Here is a 16,338-nt window from a genome sequence, read left to right as displayed (position 1 = left end):
TTATAAAAGTAGCATGCTGTACATTTCCTATAGAGCTCTTTTTCACTTAAAATAACTTTGAAATGTACCTGATAGTTTTTTAAAAATTCTGTTAAGTTCCTTTGGCATAATTGAAAATACTTTTCTGCAGTTGAACTCACCAAGAACTGTCATCCTGGAGGCAAATTTTAAAAATAAAATCTCTCTGGTTTTAAGTTGCACACTGTATTAAAACAGGGCTCTGGGTTTTGCTTCCAACAGAAACAATGGAAAAGTTCTGGATTTTGCAGTTCTGCAGATCACAGTGTAAATTCCTGAAATGCTTGCTCCCCGCCAGGGGGGCCAGGGCGCAGCCTCTGCAGTGATGGAGGCTGCAGGCACCCCCAACTCTTCCAAAAGTCAGGCTGATAGAAGAACAGCAGACCACATGGAAAGGAGTCCGAGCTGCTAATGCGTCTACAAAAGGCTTTTAGTGGCTTTGACTAAATACTTCCAAATCTTAGGAAGGGGTCCCCCAAATAGACTTTAGCAAATTCAAATTAAGAAAGTATTAAGTTTTCTTATACTCTGGAACCTCAAAAGGTCTTGTGGCATGAACAAAATGATTCTGGAGACTAATTAAATATAAACAAGCTGCTAGACTGTCCTACTTTATAATTATTTTAACTTCTAGGTTTTTTCTCATGGTTTTTCAGTAGCCTTTATTTTACAGGAGGAAAAATGTACCTAAAATCTGAAAACCTTACATATAAGAAGTAAGGAGGCAACAAAGCAATGGATTTAATTCAAGTCATGGGCTCAGTCCCCGCAGCCAAACAAACCAGCCTGGGAGCTGCTGCAGAGGAGTGTTTCAAGTGCCTGGCAACCCGAAAATAGAGGGAACAGCCACACCCTGGAGACTTGGTCATTCTCAGCTAAAAAGCTTTCAAAGCTCATGATAAATTTTACAATGCATCCTGATGAATTAACTATAAAATTCAGTTTCAAATGTTTTCAAGAAGCAAAACTCTTACATAAATTTGAGGCAAGACACTACGAAAACACTAAAATTGATTCTCTACATTTGGTTATAGAAATGCCCAAAAGAACAATGGTCAAGACACATGACTAATTAATAAAATCAGGCTACAATTCATCCACAGAGGTATAGTTAAGGAAAACCAAGAGGATATACATTCAGAATTTGGCAGGTGGTTTCCAGTGACAAAATGATTGATGAGGGATGATATTTCTCTCCATCTGATTGTATTTAATGAACATTTGGCTACAGTATGCAAAAAAGAATATATGATTTTTTAAAAAAAGAAATGTGCACAGAAGCAAAATCAATGAAACCACTGAAGATGTTTTTATTGGTTGAGATGAACACATGCAATTTTTTAATGGTGCAACATGGAAAAAGCCTCCACTTTCTGTATGGCCTGCACAGCAAACAGTATTGCTGAAGTGTTTCTCTGTTCTCATCTCTTACCTATACACCTCAGAAAACCGTCCAGGAAAAAAAAAAACACACTATCTTCAGAAATAGCAAATCCACAACAGACACACAATTGTAAAGAGTTAAAAATAAAAGGGGTTAAAAATATTCATAACGAATATTATTAGCCAGCCACAACCGCTCAGGATTCAAATAACCCCAGTGACCTGTTGGCACATGTCCTTCGGCTCTTTTCCCTGCGCATCTCATCACTTTAAACCAAAAATCAATTTGTCTCTTCCTTTCAGACACACACCTCATATACTTTTTTCTTGCTTCGCTGCACTTGGTTATTACACCCATTATTATTTAAATCAAATATCTAATTTAAACAATCATATTGAGCGCCTACCAGTGTTAACCTGATGGTCAATGTTTTGGCAATCTGTTGTGATAACTCATGAGTATTCTTCACCACCTTTTATTTTGCTTCTACTAAAAATGCGAAGACTGGGTCATGATATTTGAACATGCCACATTTTGGCAGAAGCTTATAAAAACAAGAGCATTTAGAGAGATATTTAACTACCTAATCATGTGGTGCTGCCATGAAATGAGGCGCCGCCATGAAATGAGGCACTGTGATTCCAGGGTAATTTTTAAAACTGCATCACTATTGCTCATCGATCTGATCCCACCACTGTGCAAGATCTCAATTGTTGCCCAGCTGCCGTCTGACCTGCAGCTGTGCCTCATCAGCACTTTCAGACTGACACATCACTGCTCCAAGGGAGAAGATCTCAGACCCCTCCGGGCTGCTGCCTGCACACAGCTGGCACAAATTCATCCACCCTGATAAACTCTAAACTGCGAAGGCTCTCTTTCAGATTGAAGAAGTGGAGATGGAACTAAAATGTGTTTTCCTCATAAAGCGATTATCTTTTAAATCACAAGTTGCATTTAAATTCAATTACAGATTTTCTTTTGCTCTCCACCTAAACACAAAATTCTACTAGTCTATTCAACAACATATCTCATTCTCAGATGTGCTGGCTTATGTCAGACAACTATTCAAATTTAGCCGAAGCTCATTATTCTTGCTAGAGTAAAAAAAATAATAATTATCTAATACTTTGTAAAGTTTCTGGAATCATGGCGAAGTAAAGTATTTTGATAATTTTTCTTGGGTGATTATTAGCTACGCAACACTGTTAAAAGCTACAGGGGATACAAATATATCACCACAAAGACATCTGCCATGAAGGAATTTAAAAGTGCAGCTATATGTCTACTGAACTTTGTAAAAAGCAAGCCCCTCTGCAGAAAGGCTCTACGAATGCTAACAAGAAGCAAACTTTGAGTAGAAAAGATTTACAGAAAATCTGTATTTCATTAAAAATCAAAAGAGAAGAGAAGAAAGGAGACAGAAGGAAAGAGAGAAGGAGGGAAAGAAAAGGGAGAGGGGGAGAGGGAGATGGACGGACTGCCATCCAGTGAACCCAAGTAAAGCCAGAAAGCAACATATGACAATCCATGGACCCAAGAATGGAGCCTTGCAGAAACACTAATTCCTACTCAGTACTAATTTCTAAGGATTATAGCTGACAGTGTTCTATCTTTTGCCAATAAAGGAGTAAAATGCCCATGGGGAACAAAGGAAGTCTGGGAGGAAGGCTCCCAGAAGACACAGGTGGTTGGTGGCAAGAGTCACACTTTCAATTCATGTGCTCATTTTACCTGCTCCCAGAGCATTCCTGCATCCCCAAGGTCACATATCCTCCCTGCAGCTGACCCCAAGTGAGGTGAGACACTGGACCCGGCTCTTGTCCCTTCCCAAGTGCTGTGCTGGCACTCTGAATAAAGCAGGTCCTCAAGATAAGTTTGGTCGTCAAAGAACAGAAACCCATGAAAGTGAAACAGTATGAAATTGTACTTACTGTGCAGTGCTTAGGCCGCAATTTGGTTAATGAGAAATAATCCTATTCCAGGCAGATGGGAAGCAACTATGATATATACTGGTAATAACGACCTGCTACTGTGGTCGAGGAGGAGTAAATGAGATAATGCACATCAAGAATGCTGCACAGTGCCTGGCACAGACTCAATAAACGGAATCAATTGTAAGTCATATTCACAGTAGAATCTACTAAACAATTTACAGAAACCCCACGCCTACAAGTCTAAATTGTCAGCATATGTTTCTTCTTATGAAGACAATGACACTCTGCTTCCACTAACAATTCCTAATTCATCCACTTGTTTTGTTCATTTGTTGTACTTTGATTAACAGGATCCCACCCAGATATCATTATGGAAATGTACAAGTCCAATAAGAACAGAAGTTTAACTGAGAGAAGAAAGAATTCTGTCAAACACGCACTGATGTCCCCATCAATATATATTAATGCTCTAACAGTGTAAGCTGTAAGTATATTTCATTAAGTGTATAACCTACTGATTTTATTGCTTGTAACCAATTGTCTCCGCTTGATTCTGAAAATTAAACCTACTGGTTCATTTAGTGGCTCCTTATCTTTTGGGGAATAGATTTTAACCCCCTTGAGGATCAGTTAACACCTAAGGCTCCTCTCTCTAGACAGGCACAAACTGGCATAAACCCAACATCTGGTAGGCAACGCTGGGGGCTCAGGAACCTCCTGTGCTATTACAAAGTCAAGTTGTGAGTTCATGCAAGCACTGTGTATCAACAGAAGGACTATACCTGTGTGATCCCTGAAAAAAACTCCAATTCCTCAGATTGCGCAATAAAGATGCTGTACAATCAGGACATTTATTTCCTGAAAGCTGACATTGTCATATTAGTTAGTAACTTCTCCTAAGAAAACGAATCTTTCACACTTTTGTTTTTTCCTGATTTCACATACAAGAAAGACCATAAAGAAATCTGTTATATACAGTCCTGAAATTGTTCCCAGTTACTTTGTAGGCTGTCTGATAATATCTAAGAAAATGTAAGAAAAACTCCTCCAACATGTCACCTGATTAAAATCTGGTTATAACAGTCATGCGTATTTTTGGACCACATGAAGCTAAGACAAAAGAGCAGAAAGAAAATAGTAATCCCTTCATCTGGGCAGCAAGCAAGTGGCAAGACATGTTTACTTCTGCCCAGGGACATGCAGCAAATCAAATCCCAAGGGTGATTTAAATCTGCCAACCTATGTCTCTACAGGTGTTCTGGTTTTGGTACCAGTGAAACAAGACAGTTTATACAAGAGAAGCAGCGCTTGCATATGAGGAACTCCTTAGTGTCATAAGGTATGTATCTAGTTGCAGATCCAAAGAAGCCCTTTCTTTACTCTCACCAAATTTGAAATCTACTTAATTCATTTCACATCACCAAAGCAAAACATATGGATTTTAAAAGAACGTTAGAAATGTTGAAACTGTTCATTTTCTTAGAGAAGAGTGCTGATAAGCCAAAAGACCACAGAGTTCCCACAGAATTAATTTTGCAGGTTCCTACTGTTACTATGAGATGACCCAAAGGCTGTTGTGCTAGGAATGTTCTAGAAGGTTCTCACTTAATGCTCACATCAACAGCCCTGCAAGGTAGGTCTTATTTCCATTTACAGACAGGAAAACTAAAAATCAAAACATGCAGCGTAAGCCATCCAAAGTCGCAATGCTATTAGCATTGTGGGATGTGAAGCTGGCCTCTTCATTCCAAGGTTATGTTCCAGCACACCACAGTACACTCCACATATTGTGCATCTCCAGACATTCAAGGTATAGCTGGGTCAGCAACTGTTCCCCTCTCTCCTCCAGCCAATACACACATACATTTCAGGTTCATTTTAAACAAGTTATCCATTTTCAAAGTACTGATCAATTTGTATTTAATGCAGAAGTTCAAGCAAGTATATCTCCACTTACTAAAAAAACATTTTCGTAGGTGGTCTGTTTTTTTAACGTTGCTTAGCACAGAAATTGAAAGGGGAGAGGGAGAAGCACAACGATCATTCACTGTGAAAACATTCACCAATTTCATGTACTTGACAATTACCCACAAGATTTCTAGGAAACTGTCTCTCTAAAACAGAAGAGGGTCAGAAATAGATCAAGCTAAACATCACTTTTCCTTGATTTAATATTTTCTGCACTCCACTGCATCCATGAATTTATCTTGCCATATTAACAGTGATTTACATTAATTTCGATAGAATCATAATCACAAACAGATATTAGCTTAACAGTCAAATCTGATCTTGTTATCAAATAATTCCCAATAAGGAAAAGACACTAATCCACCTAATAAGGAAAAGATACTTCCTGTGATAACATATTTAGCAACCAATAAAATTCCTAAAAACAAGTGATTTGGAATCTTAAGCCCCTGGGTTCAAAAATCTAACCAAGATTGAGACTACTAGTATGGCAGTCCTCTTTACTATTTTTTATTATTGATATTACTTTTTGTTTACTTTTTGGATGCCAGCGAGAAGAAAACTGTATCAACACCAGTGTTAGTCCTATAAAAAGTACACTCCATTGTATGTGATAAGGAGACTTTCCACATGTAAAGAATCAAAACTGCAACGATTACCACCAAGGTGCTGTCCGTAGCATAAGCCTGCTATAGAAGAACAAAAGACTTAGGACCCTTCATCCTGATGGCAAAGGCACCACGGCAGCAGGCACGAGGCAGGAAGCCTTCATTTCTCAGGGGACCTTGGACATTCTGCTTCTGGTCAGTAGTCACTTTATTCAAAAACAGGCTCTGATAATCCCATACATGAAAAACAAAAATACAGTCAACAGAACCAGAAAGGCATAGTCTACATCTCAAATTGGCAAGAAAATGAAAACTTAACCTGAGAAGTCAAACAGTAAAAAGAATAACAAAGGCTCAGAAACTGCATTGTTGCCCATTCTAAACAGTATTGCAACTTCAAACATTGTACATAATTCCAGTTTAGGGTTCTAAACACAGGCGAACAAACCAGTTTGCCTTCATTTTTGTGGCAGGTGGTGTCTCAGGAAACCTAAAAAAGACCGCACCAAGAAGTAGAATTATAAACACAAAAAAAGACTGTTTATCATTAATAGAAAATGAGACAAATTTTAGCCTAAGCAGTACTGTATTAATTACTTTTCCTTTTTACCAAAGCAAAGTCAATCCTTTGCAACTACACATGACAAGTAATATACAGCTAAATTCAGTAAGATTAAATTAAACTTGATCTCAAACCAGGCAAAGTGCGGACCAAAGGGAGGCCCAAACTTTACCTGCAGGATGACCATTTATCCACCTAATCCTGAATTGTACCCTACATATTTAAAATTTTGTTTAAAAGGAAGAAAAAAGAGTAAATTAAGGTCATTCGGACATTGACTAACCTAATAAGAACATACACAATTGAAAATTTGAAAGTCAAGGTATTAAGTATTTTAGATGTCATAATCTTATTTTATAAACTGGTACTTTTATATACCACCCACATACAATACCATTTTATCATTAGAATAAATCTCTTACCTCTGAAACTATTCAAAGATTATTTGTATGTCAAAAATAAATGTCATGTGTTTTATTATATAACATTTAAAATAACTTACACATTTACCGGTTTATTATTAAAACTTTCATCAAAAATATTTTTAAACTTCAGGAACAGGAAACAGTTACAATAAATGCTTCAGAACACTGAGAATTTTCTAGTCGCTTACCCATAATCCCTCAAGACTTTTTCTTAATATATATACCAAGTTTTAACCTTTTCAACAAAGTTACTACACCTCCAAATTTTTAGACAAAAAGGTAGAACAGAAAGGATGCTTAAGAAATTTGAAAAATAAAAACATACCTTACTAAAGTGTAGCCTTGCCTCATTTACAGTATGTGTTGGGGAGGGGAGAGACTTGCTACTTACTAAATCTTTAAGGAACAACTGAAAAGTACTCTTAGTAAAAGTCCCAAGTAGAAAAGTCATTTTACATTTTGTTATGAATTCAAGAAGCTTTTAAAATTTTACACACAGGCAAGCTTGAACACATGGGCACACACACACACACTTAAGAATCTACTGCAGGATAAAGACAATTAAGAAATCAACCCCTGCCTCTCATTAGGAAAATTCAAGCATGCACTCAACAGGTTGAGGCAACTCTTTCCACCTTCTAGTCTCCTTTCATGCTTCTTTGGAATGAGTCAAGCAGCTAAGATAGGAAAGTTTAATCAGTAAACAAAACCTCTTAAGAAGGTAGTGCTTCAAATAGTTCAGGTGCATTACTCTTCAAAGAAAAAGTAAAATATAGAAAGCTATCCCCGCAAATAAACAAGCATGATTTATCTCAATTATATTCACAAACAAATAAGAACTGTACTTATAACCAATCTCTAAATTTAATGTTTAGAGTATATATTAACTAAAGGATGTTCAGGATCTATAACATTCAGCTTAAGAAAACTTTAAAATTTATAGTCCATCAGTGGAACAGCCAGACTGTTAAGCCAGTCTCAACAAAGACCAGCGCTGCAGAGAAGGAAGCTAAACATCATCAGTTTCTCGAACTCATCAGCAAGACAAAATGAAGACAAAAGCTCTACAAGCCAAGACTCTATCCCCTCTGCAGTGCAGAGGGAATTGGGCAAAAGCAACGTCTCACTCTGTTCTTGTGGTTTCAAAACTGATGCCAAAATAATATAAAACCTAAGAGAAAGAAAGTACTCATTAAAAGCCCAAATCAAACTTAAAAAATAGATGCTGGAGAGGATGCAGCAAAAAGGGAACACTTCTACACTCTTGGTGGGTGTGTAAACTAGTACATCCTCTGTGGAAAACAGTGTGGCAATTCCCAAAAGATCTAAAAATCGACTTTTCATATGACCCCGCGATCCCCCTACTGGGAATATAACCAGAGGAACTCAAATCATTTTATGAAAAAGATACCTTCACACGCATGTTTATCGCATCATTATTCACAATAGCAAAAAACATAGAACCAACAAAGCTGGCTATGGAAAGAAGACTGGATAAAAAAAATGTGGTACATATACATAATGCAGCCATAAAGAAGGACAAAATTATGAACTTCACAGCAACTTGGATGGACTTAGAAGCTATAATACTGAGTGATCTATCACAGAAACAGAGAACCGAGTATCACATGTTCTCACTCATAAGCGAACCTTGAATAACTATGGTAATACTACTATAAGAAAGGGATTGGAAGTAGTGGGAAACTGTCAGGGGAGGGTGGGGCACACCTCATCAACAAGGGTACCTGCATAATGAACATCTGTATATCTAACCCTGAATTGTACCCCATATATTTAAAATTTTAAAAAGGCCAAACCAACAAATATGTCATTTCAAAAAACATTTGACAGACAACAGCTAACAACCTGTGTTTCTATAAATTGTTTATTTGGGGTGCTCAAAGAAGACACAATTATCTATGTAATCCACAAACCTCCAAAGCAAGAATAACTGAAGACATCAGTTCAACTTCACTTACTCACTGCCTTACTATTTAGGATTAAAGTGGGCACTTCTATGGTGAGCAGTGAAAACTCACCCTGGCTAAGAAGTAAAGTCAATAAAACACTGCTACTTGTACAGTATAACTGTCCTACTTAGGAACTAAGAATAAAAACTGGACTTAGGTAAGATGAAGTCACTAATTTTGAACCTGGATGAACCTGGGCAAAGAATATAACCCCTCTGAGCATCAGTCTACTCTTTGACAAATGAAGATTCTGATCTCCATTTTGCAGTGTTATTGGGAGGATTAGCTATGGGGTGGAGCACGGAGTGCAGTGCTAAAAACAAGAGTAACTGCCATCATTGTCACCATCACAATTGAAAGCAGTGATTCATGACAGGATGCACAAATAAGCATCAAATCGTGAGAGACGCCCATACCAAAATATATCGTAACACAAAAATTCAGTGAAAAACTCCTGCAATGTGGGAAACTGCTTTAATCTAAGTGATTAAAAAAAAACAGCCTATTTCAATATTTATCTTTTTCACTCAGAGAAATAACAATATTTTCAAATAACTTTTGTCTCTCCATGTCATTCAGCTCCTGTAAACTATTTCAACCAACTTATTAACATTAACAAAACTGAACTTTAGAACTGTACATGATGGCATGTAAAACATAAACAGTCAATGTGAATACCAACAGAGGACCATGCCAGTCTATCTGAACTGGTAACATTCAGTTCTCCATACAATCTTAAGCTGGAAAAATGTCTACTAATTTCTAACCTCCACAGTTCTTGGGAGTATTTGTCCAATTTCTCAGTTTTTAAAAAGCAATTTCAAATATATAGCTATATCCTATGCACACCTGTAGTCTCAGCTACTCAAGAGACTGAAGCAAGAAGACTGCTTGAGCCTGGAAGGTCAAGTCCAGCCTGGACAACATACAGATCTCATTTCTACAAAATAAATAAAATAAGATAAATTTTAAAAGTTATTTGAAAATTAAATTAAAAAATCCAACACCCTCCTTGCTGTAATGCTCCTACAAACATTGAGTATTGTAACAGTCATCTGTAAACTGAAACATGAAACTGCCTAGGAAAAAAAACACCATGGAGCCGGGCTCGGTGGCTCAGCCTGTAATCCCGCGCCTTTGGGAGGCTGAGGTGAGTGAATTGCCTGAGCCCGCGGGTTAGAGACCCGCCTGGGCAGCGAGACCTCATCTCTACAATAAATCAAAAAATCAGCCGGGCGTGGTGGCGCATGCCTGTAATTCCGGCTACTCGGAAGGCTGAGGCGGAAGGATCGCCGGAGCCCAGCAGGTCGAGGCTGCGGTGGCCGGGAGCGGCCACTGCACTCCAGTCTGGGCGACAGAGTGAGACTCCAACTCAAAAAAAAACATACCACGGGAGTTTTAAAAACAATAAAAATCTGTGATTTAGAAAAAAGAACCTAGGATTCATACTTAGGAAAAGCACAGCAAATTGGTTTGTTTTTTTTTTTTTGAGTTGGAGTCTCACTCTGTCGCCCAGACTGGAGTGCAGGCCGCTCCCGGCCACCGCAGCCTCGACCTGCTGGGCTCCGGAGATCCTTCCGCCTCATCCTTCCGAGTAGCCGGAATTACAGGCATGCGCTACCACGCCCAGCTGATTTTTTTTTTTATTTATTGTAGAGATGAGGTCTCGCTGCCCAGGCGGGTCTCGAACCCGCGGGCTCAGGCAATCTACTCACCTCAGCCTCCCAAAGTCGCGGGATTACAGGCTGAGCCACCGTGACCAGCTGGCTTTTTTTTGGTTTGTTTTTGTTTTTTTAATTGTAAATTAGATTTGTAAAAATCAACTACTTTGAACTCATTATAATATAAAGGGCTTGTTATCTTTTTTCAATCTTTTAAAAACTTACTCATAATCACTTTTTCTGTATTGGGCAAGTCTCATTTTCCAGTTTACATATGGACACGAGAACCAAAATAACAACCTAAGAATACACAGAGCACAGTACAGTTCCTAATACACTCAATTAAGATGCTTGAAACTGTTTTTAAACATGGCATATATTTGGAGTTTTGCAAACTCATTCATTAAATTACAGCTGAAAATTTGCAAAATGCTTTGAAAAATTTTAGTTAATTCACACAATCTTCCCATAAACAACGATTTTAAGCAAAGAATCAAAGGCACCTAACAAAAATACTGACCAACATTTTAACCTAAATTTAGAGCAATTCAGTAGCTGCAACAGAATTAGAAATCAAAAATAAATAAAACCCTAACTCCCACTGTTGAAAAAATACTGGAGGGAACATAACATCAATAAGGGTACCTGATCTCAAACCAGGCGAAGTGGGAACTTAATCTGTCAATAATCACATATATACCTAATCCTAAACTGCACCTCACATCTTTAAAATTAAATATAAAAAAGAAAAAATACTAATTAAAACTGTACTGAGTTTTTAAAAACAGACCACCACAACAGCAACAGAGAGTTCAACCTGGCAGCCAACCCACAGAGGCAGGCCGTTCAATGCTCAGCAAAGGTACGTACCCCTCAGCTAGGAGAGAGGCCCTCCAAGACTGACCAACCCGGATACAGCTCACTTGGGTCCAGTGCCACAAGCTTGCCAACAAAAAGCAAGACACAAGAACAACACCACATCCAAGTGCCCTGCTCCAGTACCAGCAAACAGGAACCATGGGCAAGTGCCCTGTAAGTCAGTGGGTACAGGACCTTCCCTCCCACCAGGTACCTGAAAGGCACAGGGCCGGCATACCACCACCCTCAGACACCACAGCTAGGCCCATCATTCCACTTTGGCCAAGGAGCCTGAAGTATGGCTGTAGGTTTCTAGGATAGGTAAGAGATTAAACTCCATGGAAGCCCGTCCATTCTCTGCTTTTATTCAATGTATTCTCTAATTTTAGGTGGAAACAGTGTTGTCACTTCTGCTGTTGCCCACCACATACAGAAGTGGACAATAAGCAGCAATATTATGTAGAGGGAAAAGTCTGGTTCAAATGCTGACTGTGACACTCATTGATGGAGTGATCACAGATAAGTCACCTAATTGCGATAAGTGTCTATTTCCTACCTTTCCACAATCTGCACTTGGCTGCAACGAAACAGACTAGAAGTTCCACGCTGGAGGAAAATAGCGCCTGCTGTAGTTATCGCTAAATCCCCCTGTCCACCAACCCAAGCACATAGAATAGTGCCTGGCAGAAAGGGGGCCAATATGTCCATCTGCAGAACTGAGTTTCATATCCAAAAATACTCATGAGGGTTTCTACATGAGTAGAATTGCTGATAGAACCCTCTTCCTGGAGCCTCTAGAACTTCCTGTGTCATCTGTCACAGCCTCAGAAAGGCCACCCTACCTCCAGTCACACCAAACCTCACCCACCCCACAAAACACTTTATTGACATTACAAGGCTTGTCTAGTTCATCTGTTGGCCGGTAGTCCCCACTCTCTTCTAGAATGTCAATTCCATGAGATGAGGGATCTTTGTCATTTTAGTTCTCTGTTGGAATTCCAGCATCTAGAATAGTGCTTGATACAGATTCAATGAATACTCACTAAATAAAGGGAGAAAGACCATCCACAGTTACAACTTCTCAAACCTGCTCACAGCCTCCTGAACGTCTCTCAACGCCCTCCTGGCTCCTCTCCATGTTCTAAAATGCTCCTATCCTGCCACCATTTCTAAAGTCTCCCTGGCCAGCCCAGTGGTCCTTTTTTCTCCCTTGGCATCAATAGTCCCTACTGCCTACATCATTCATTTAGCACTTTCTTCCTTTTTTAAAAAAAAAACTTATCTTAGACCAAGTTATCTTTACTATCGATCTCTTACCTCCCTAAATTGACTGGAAGTTTCTAAAAGCTTCAGTTATTCGGCAACTTTAGAGAAGAATTTCAAAAATGTAGTTTCAAAAAACTTGAATGTTCTTTACCAAGAACTGTTTTGTATTTGAACAATTCTGACTGTAGGGACAGATGAAATACAACCTCGCTAAGCTGATTATAACTTAACTGTTCCATGAGGACTAAAAGTCACCTACATACTTATAATCTAGTTTATATTCTTGGGCACTATATAAGGTTTTTATAAAGTATTAACGGACCATTAAGGAGCTATACTCTTTATAGTTCATTATTGTTTTTTTTTATAAACTTTCTGTCTTCTTCACTGTCCTGCTATCAGGTATAAAACTTCTTGCTGCTATAAATAATCCTTCTCTCCTTCTAATTTGCTGTGAGCACCAATGCTCACTAAGTTAGAACTAGGACTAAAATAAGGGTGAATCGGCACAAAGTGAGGTTCTTTGTAGGGAAGAGGGAGGGAAGTGACCCAGTGCTTACTGCAAGCTCACACAGATGTTCCACAGATACTGATTGATTAAATGAGTCACAAATGCAGTCGTGGCTCAGCAAGAAACATGTAAGCAATGGCCTGCTATGTTCTGAGAGGGGACACTTACAGCTACCAAGAGCCCACGAGCTCCACAAAGCATGTTTCTATTATCTCACCTACTCTTGACAACCTCCTGAGGTTAGGTGGCATGAGTATCACTGATGTAATGACATCCATTTTTAAAGTTAGGGAAACTGTGCCTTAAAAAGTGACATGATTTGCCCCAAATCACACACCTGGTAAACATCCAGGTGTCTGTGTGTTTTATTCCTACCACTAAGTCAATCTCTATAAAGCCACTGTTGTTTCTTCGGGTTAAAAGAACTTCAAGTAAGGCTCTGATGTACAAGAGAGAATGCAGGGCAATACGTTCTGCAATTATAGTCCACATTCTGGAAGAGTATTTGCCCACAGTATTGTTTACTGCTAATGAGCAAATTCAATCTCTCATTTCTCACAGTAACACATAGGGGACAGAGATCAAGAAGATAAATACTTCTAAATTTGGCCTTTGCTATGCTATTACAAGATTATAATCTTCCCAAGGCTCATGTCAAAATAACCTGGAACACCTGACACTAAAAACCCTCCGTTCCTCTCTACCTGAAAGTTTAATCTGTCCCATCCAAGGAACTTCTCATGTTCGATCTTAGAGGGGCTGCTCAGAAATGAAAAAAGTTAAGCTGAATTAGACAGCTGAGAATTCAAAATAAATTCTAGTTAAAAATGCTAATGTATATTCATTGTTGGTCCATGGCAAAATCACATGCTCCATGGCCAGAGACAATATGAACTGTGTTCTCACAGCGCTGTGTTCTTTTCCTTCCCTGCACTTTTGTGTCTTTGTTAGCCAATCAACAAAAATTTATTGAGGACCTACTACATGCCAGCTGTCTAGGTGCTGATCAGCTATTTGCTGATTTAATATCTGTCTCCCCCACTAGACTACAGGCACCATGAAAAGAGTTACTGCGGCTTTCTTACTCACCACTGTGTTGTACCTAGCAGGGTGGCTGGCACAGGGCAGGAGCTCGATAAACAATGAATGAATGAATGAATGGAAAAGGGGAGGGAGAAGAAGGGGAAGGGGAGGAGGAGGAGAGGGGAGGGGGGAGGAGGATGAAGAGAGGGGAAGGGAGAGGGAGAACACTACTTTGTAGTGAAGCAATCAGGGCTTTGGGATGCCCAAACATGCCTTATGATCCACTAGCAATCTGATGAATTCTGGAGGCACCACATGCAATGCACAGCTGTAAGCATAGCAGCTGTCAAGCAAGGAAGCCAGGTCCAGAACTAGGAAGAATTCAGCTCTTTGTTTTGCTCTGTCTGTCTCATAACCAAAATAAAGTCAGGTCTACTGTCAATCTACCTGTCAACTGTATGTCTTCAACATGTGGCTTTCAGAAATCCTAAGTGAACACTGCCTCTCAATGAAATTTATGTTGATTCACTCTCTGACATCACTGCCTGAAAAGATATTATTTAAATGTCTGAGGTCACACATAAGACCTAAATAAAACTGAGTTAATAAAAAAAGTTCTCCATTTCAGGTCTCCGTAAGCTATAAATTAGCTTTCACAGAGTATTTAATAAAAAAGGTTTGACTCATTATTTAAACTTTAGGTCACAGAGAACAAACAAGCCTCTTTACTAGTAAGTTGTTCAAAACAGACTGTTAAGTTCCAAGAGTGAGCTTTGTGCAAGTCTTTTAATTAAAACCTAGGATTCAATGGGTTATATCCTGCCCAGAATAGTTATAAAAATAAAAACTGAATAAGAAGAAATATGAACTATTTGACTCAATATAAAACACCAGCCAATTAGGCAAGTAAAAAATGCAGACATGTGAGTTCATACATCACTATTAAAACAAAATGTTTATTTTCAGGTTTGTCTTCGCATCCAACTAAATGAATAGAAAAATAAATTAAGGGATAAATAAAAAAGAAAAGCAAAAGAGTAATGAAATATGTTCTAGACATTCAGTAGGCCAAACAGAAAAGCCTTAAAGTGAAGTTGTCATTAAGCTATAAATATATTTAAGTATATGAGTGAGTTATGATTAGTGGCAGTTTGGAGTCCCATCCTGCCAATCTCCGGCCCCTACAAATCACAACTTACCTAGGAAGCTAGTAAAAGTATAAACAAAATGAATACTAAATAAAGGAACAAGTAGAATGAAGGAAAAAGTTTCCAAACAAGCCCTAAGCCTAGTATCAGCAAAATCCCAGTACTCACTCAAAAGTTTTGTTTTTGCTTTTAAAAGACCTCAGAATTTTCTAGACGTTCATCATCTGATTCAGGATCAAAGCGTTTAATGACCTAAAGCTGTGTCTAAATCACCTTCAATAAACACAGAACTTGTATTCAGTAGGAGGCCTACCAACTGTCCCGGGTGAGTTAGCTGTATTTCCATTATGCTGTGATATACAAAGAATCTAGAATTTAAAAATCAGGACTGACTTCTTACCTACATTTTAAAATACTGTTTTTAAAAATCCCCCAAATTTTTTGTTTACAGTATAACTTACACAACTTGCAACGTTCTGGGTAAAGGATGGACTCGTTCCTTCAAAACACTACAAAAATAAACTTAAGACCTAAGGCGGGCAAAAAAAAAAAAGTATTTATATTAACGCAAAACTACCGTACTGTGCCTTGGCATATATTCAAACTGGGCTTTATGAAAGATTCTCGAATTCACATTAAAATCCCTCATAAAAAAAAAATCTCAACGTGTCAGTATGCCAACTGGAAATATGATACAGCCAACCAAACTATTTCCTACCCAGAAATTATCCCCTCCCTTTCTAAGCGTCACTACACTTCACCTTTTGTTCCAAATCATCCCAAATCATAAAACTATGAAAACTGAATCAAAACGACAGAACAGCACGCCCCCTGAACTTCCACATCCCACCGGGCTCCTCGCAAGCCCGCCCCTCGCCCCCTCGGTCTCGGCTCCTCCGCTCTCCTCTTTCCGTCAGTCCGCCCGTCTGCCTCTCTCCACGCCCCCCGCCCCCCCGCGGCCCGCGATCTGTGCTGAGGGCCCGGGTCTGCGGAGCCGGGCTG

The 16,338-nt window shown here is 38.9% G+C and overlaps 1 protein-coding gene across 1 annotated transcript in view; it reads right to left on the bottom strand.

The window, feature by feature from the left end:
* LOC103261994 (PR domain zinc finger protein 2-like) overlaps nucleotides 1-16,338 on the bottom strand; it is a 56,684-nt gene that overhangs the window by 4,700 nt on the left and 35,646 nt on the right. The window lies entirely within an intron of this gene.

The sequence above is a fragment of the Carlito syrichta genome, unplaced genomic scaffold (genome assembly GCF_000164805.1).
Source record: "Carlito syrichta isolate Samal-C Ts95f unplaced genomic scaffold, Tarsius_syrichta-2.0.1 Scaffold91568, whole genome shotgun sequence".
Taxonomy (NCBI): Eukaryota; Metazoa; Chordata; class Mammalia; order Primates; family Tarsiidae; genus Carlito; species Carlito syrichta.
This window is presented reverse-complemented; position numbering and strand designations above follow the sequence as displayed.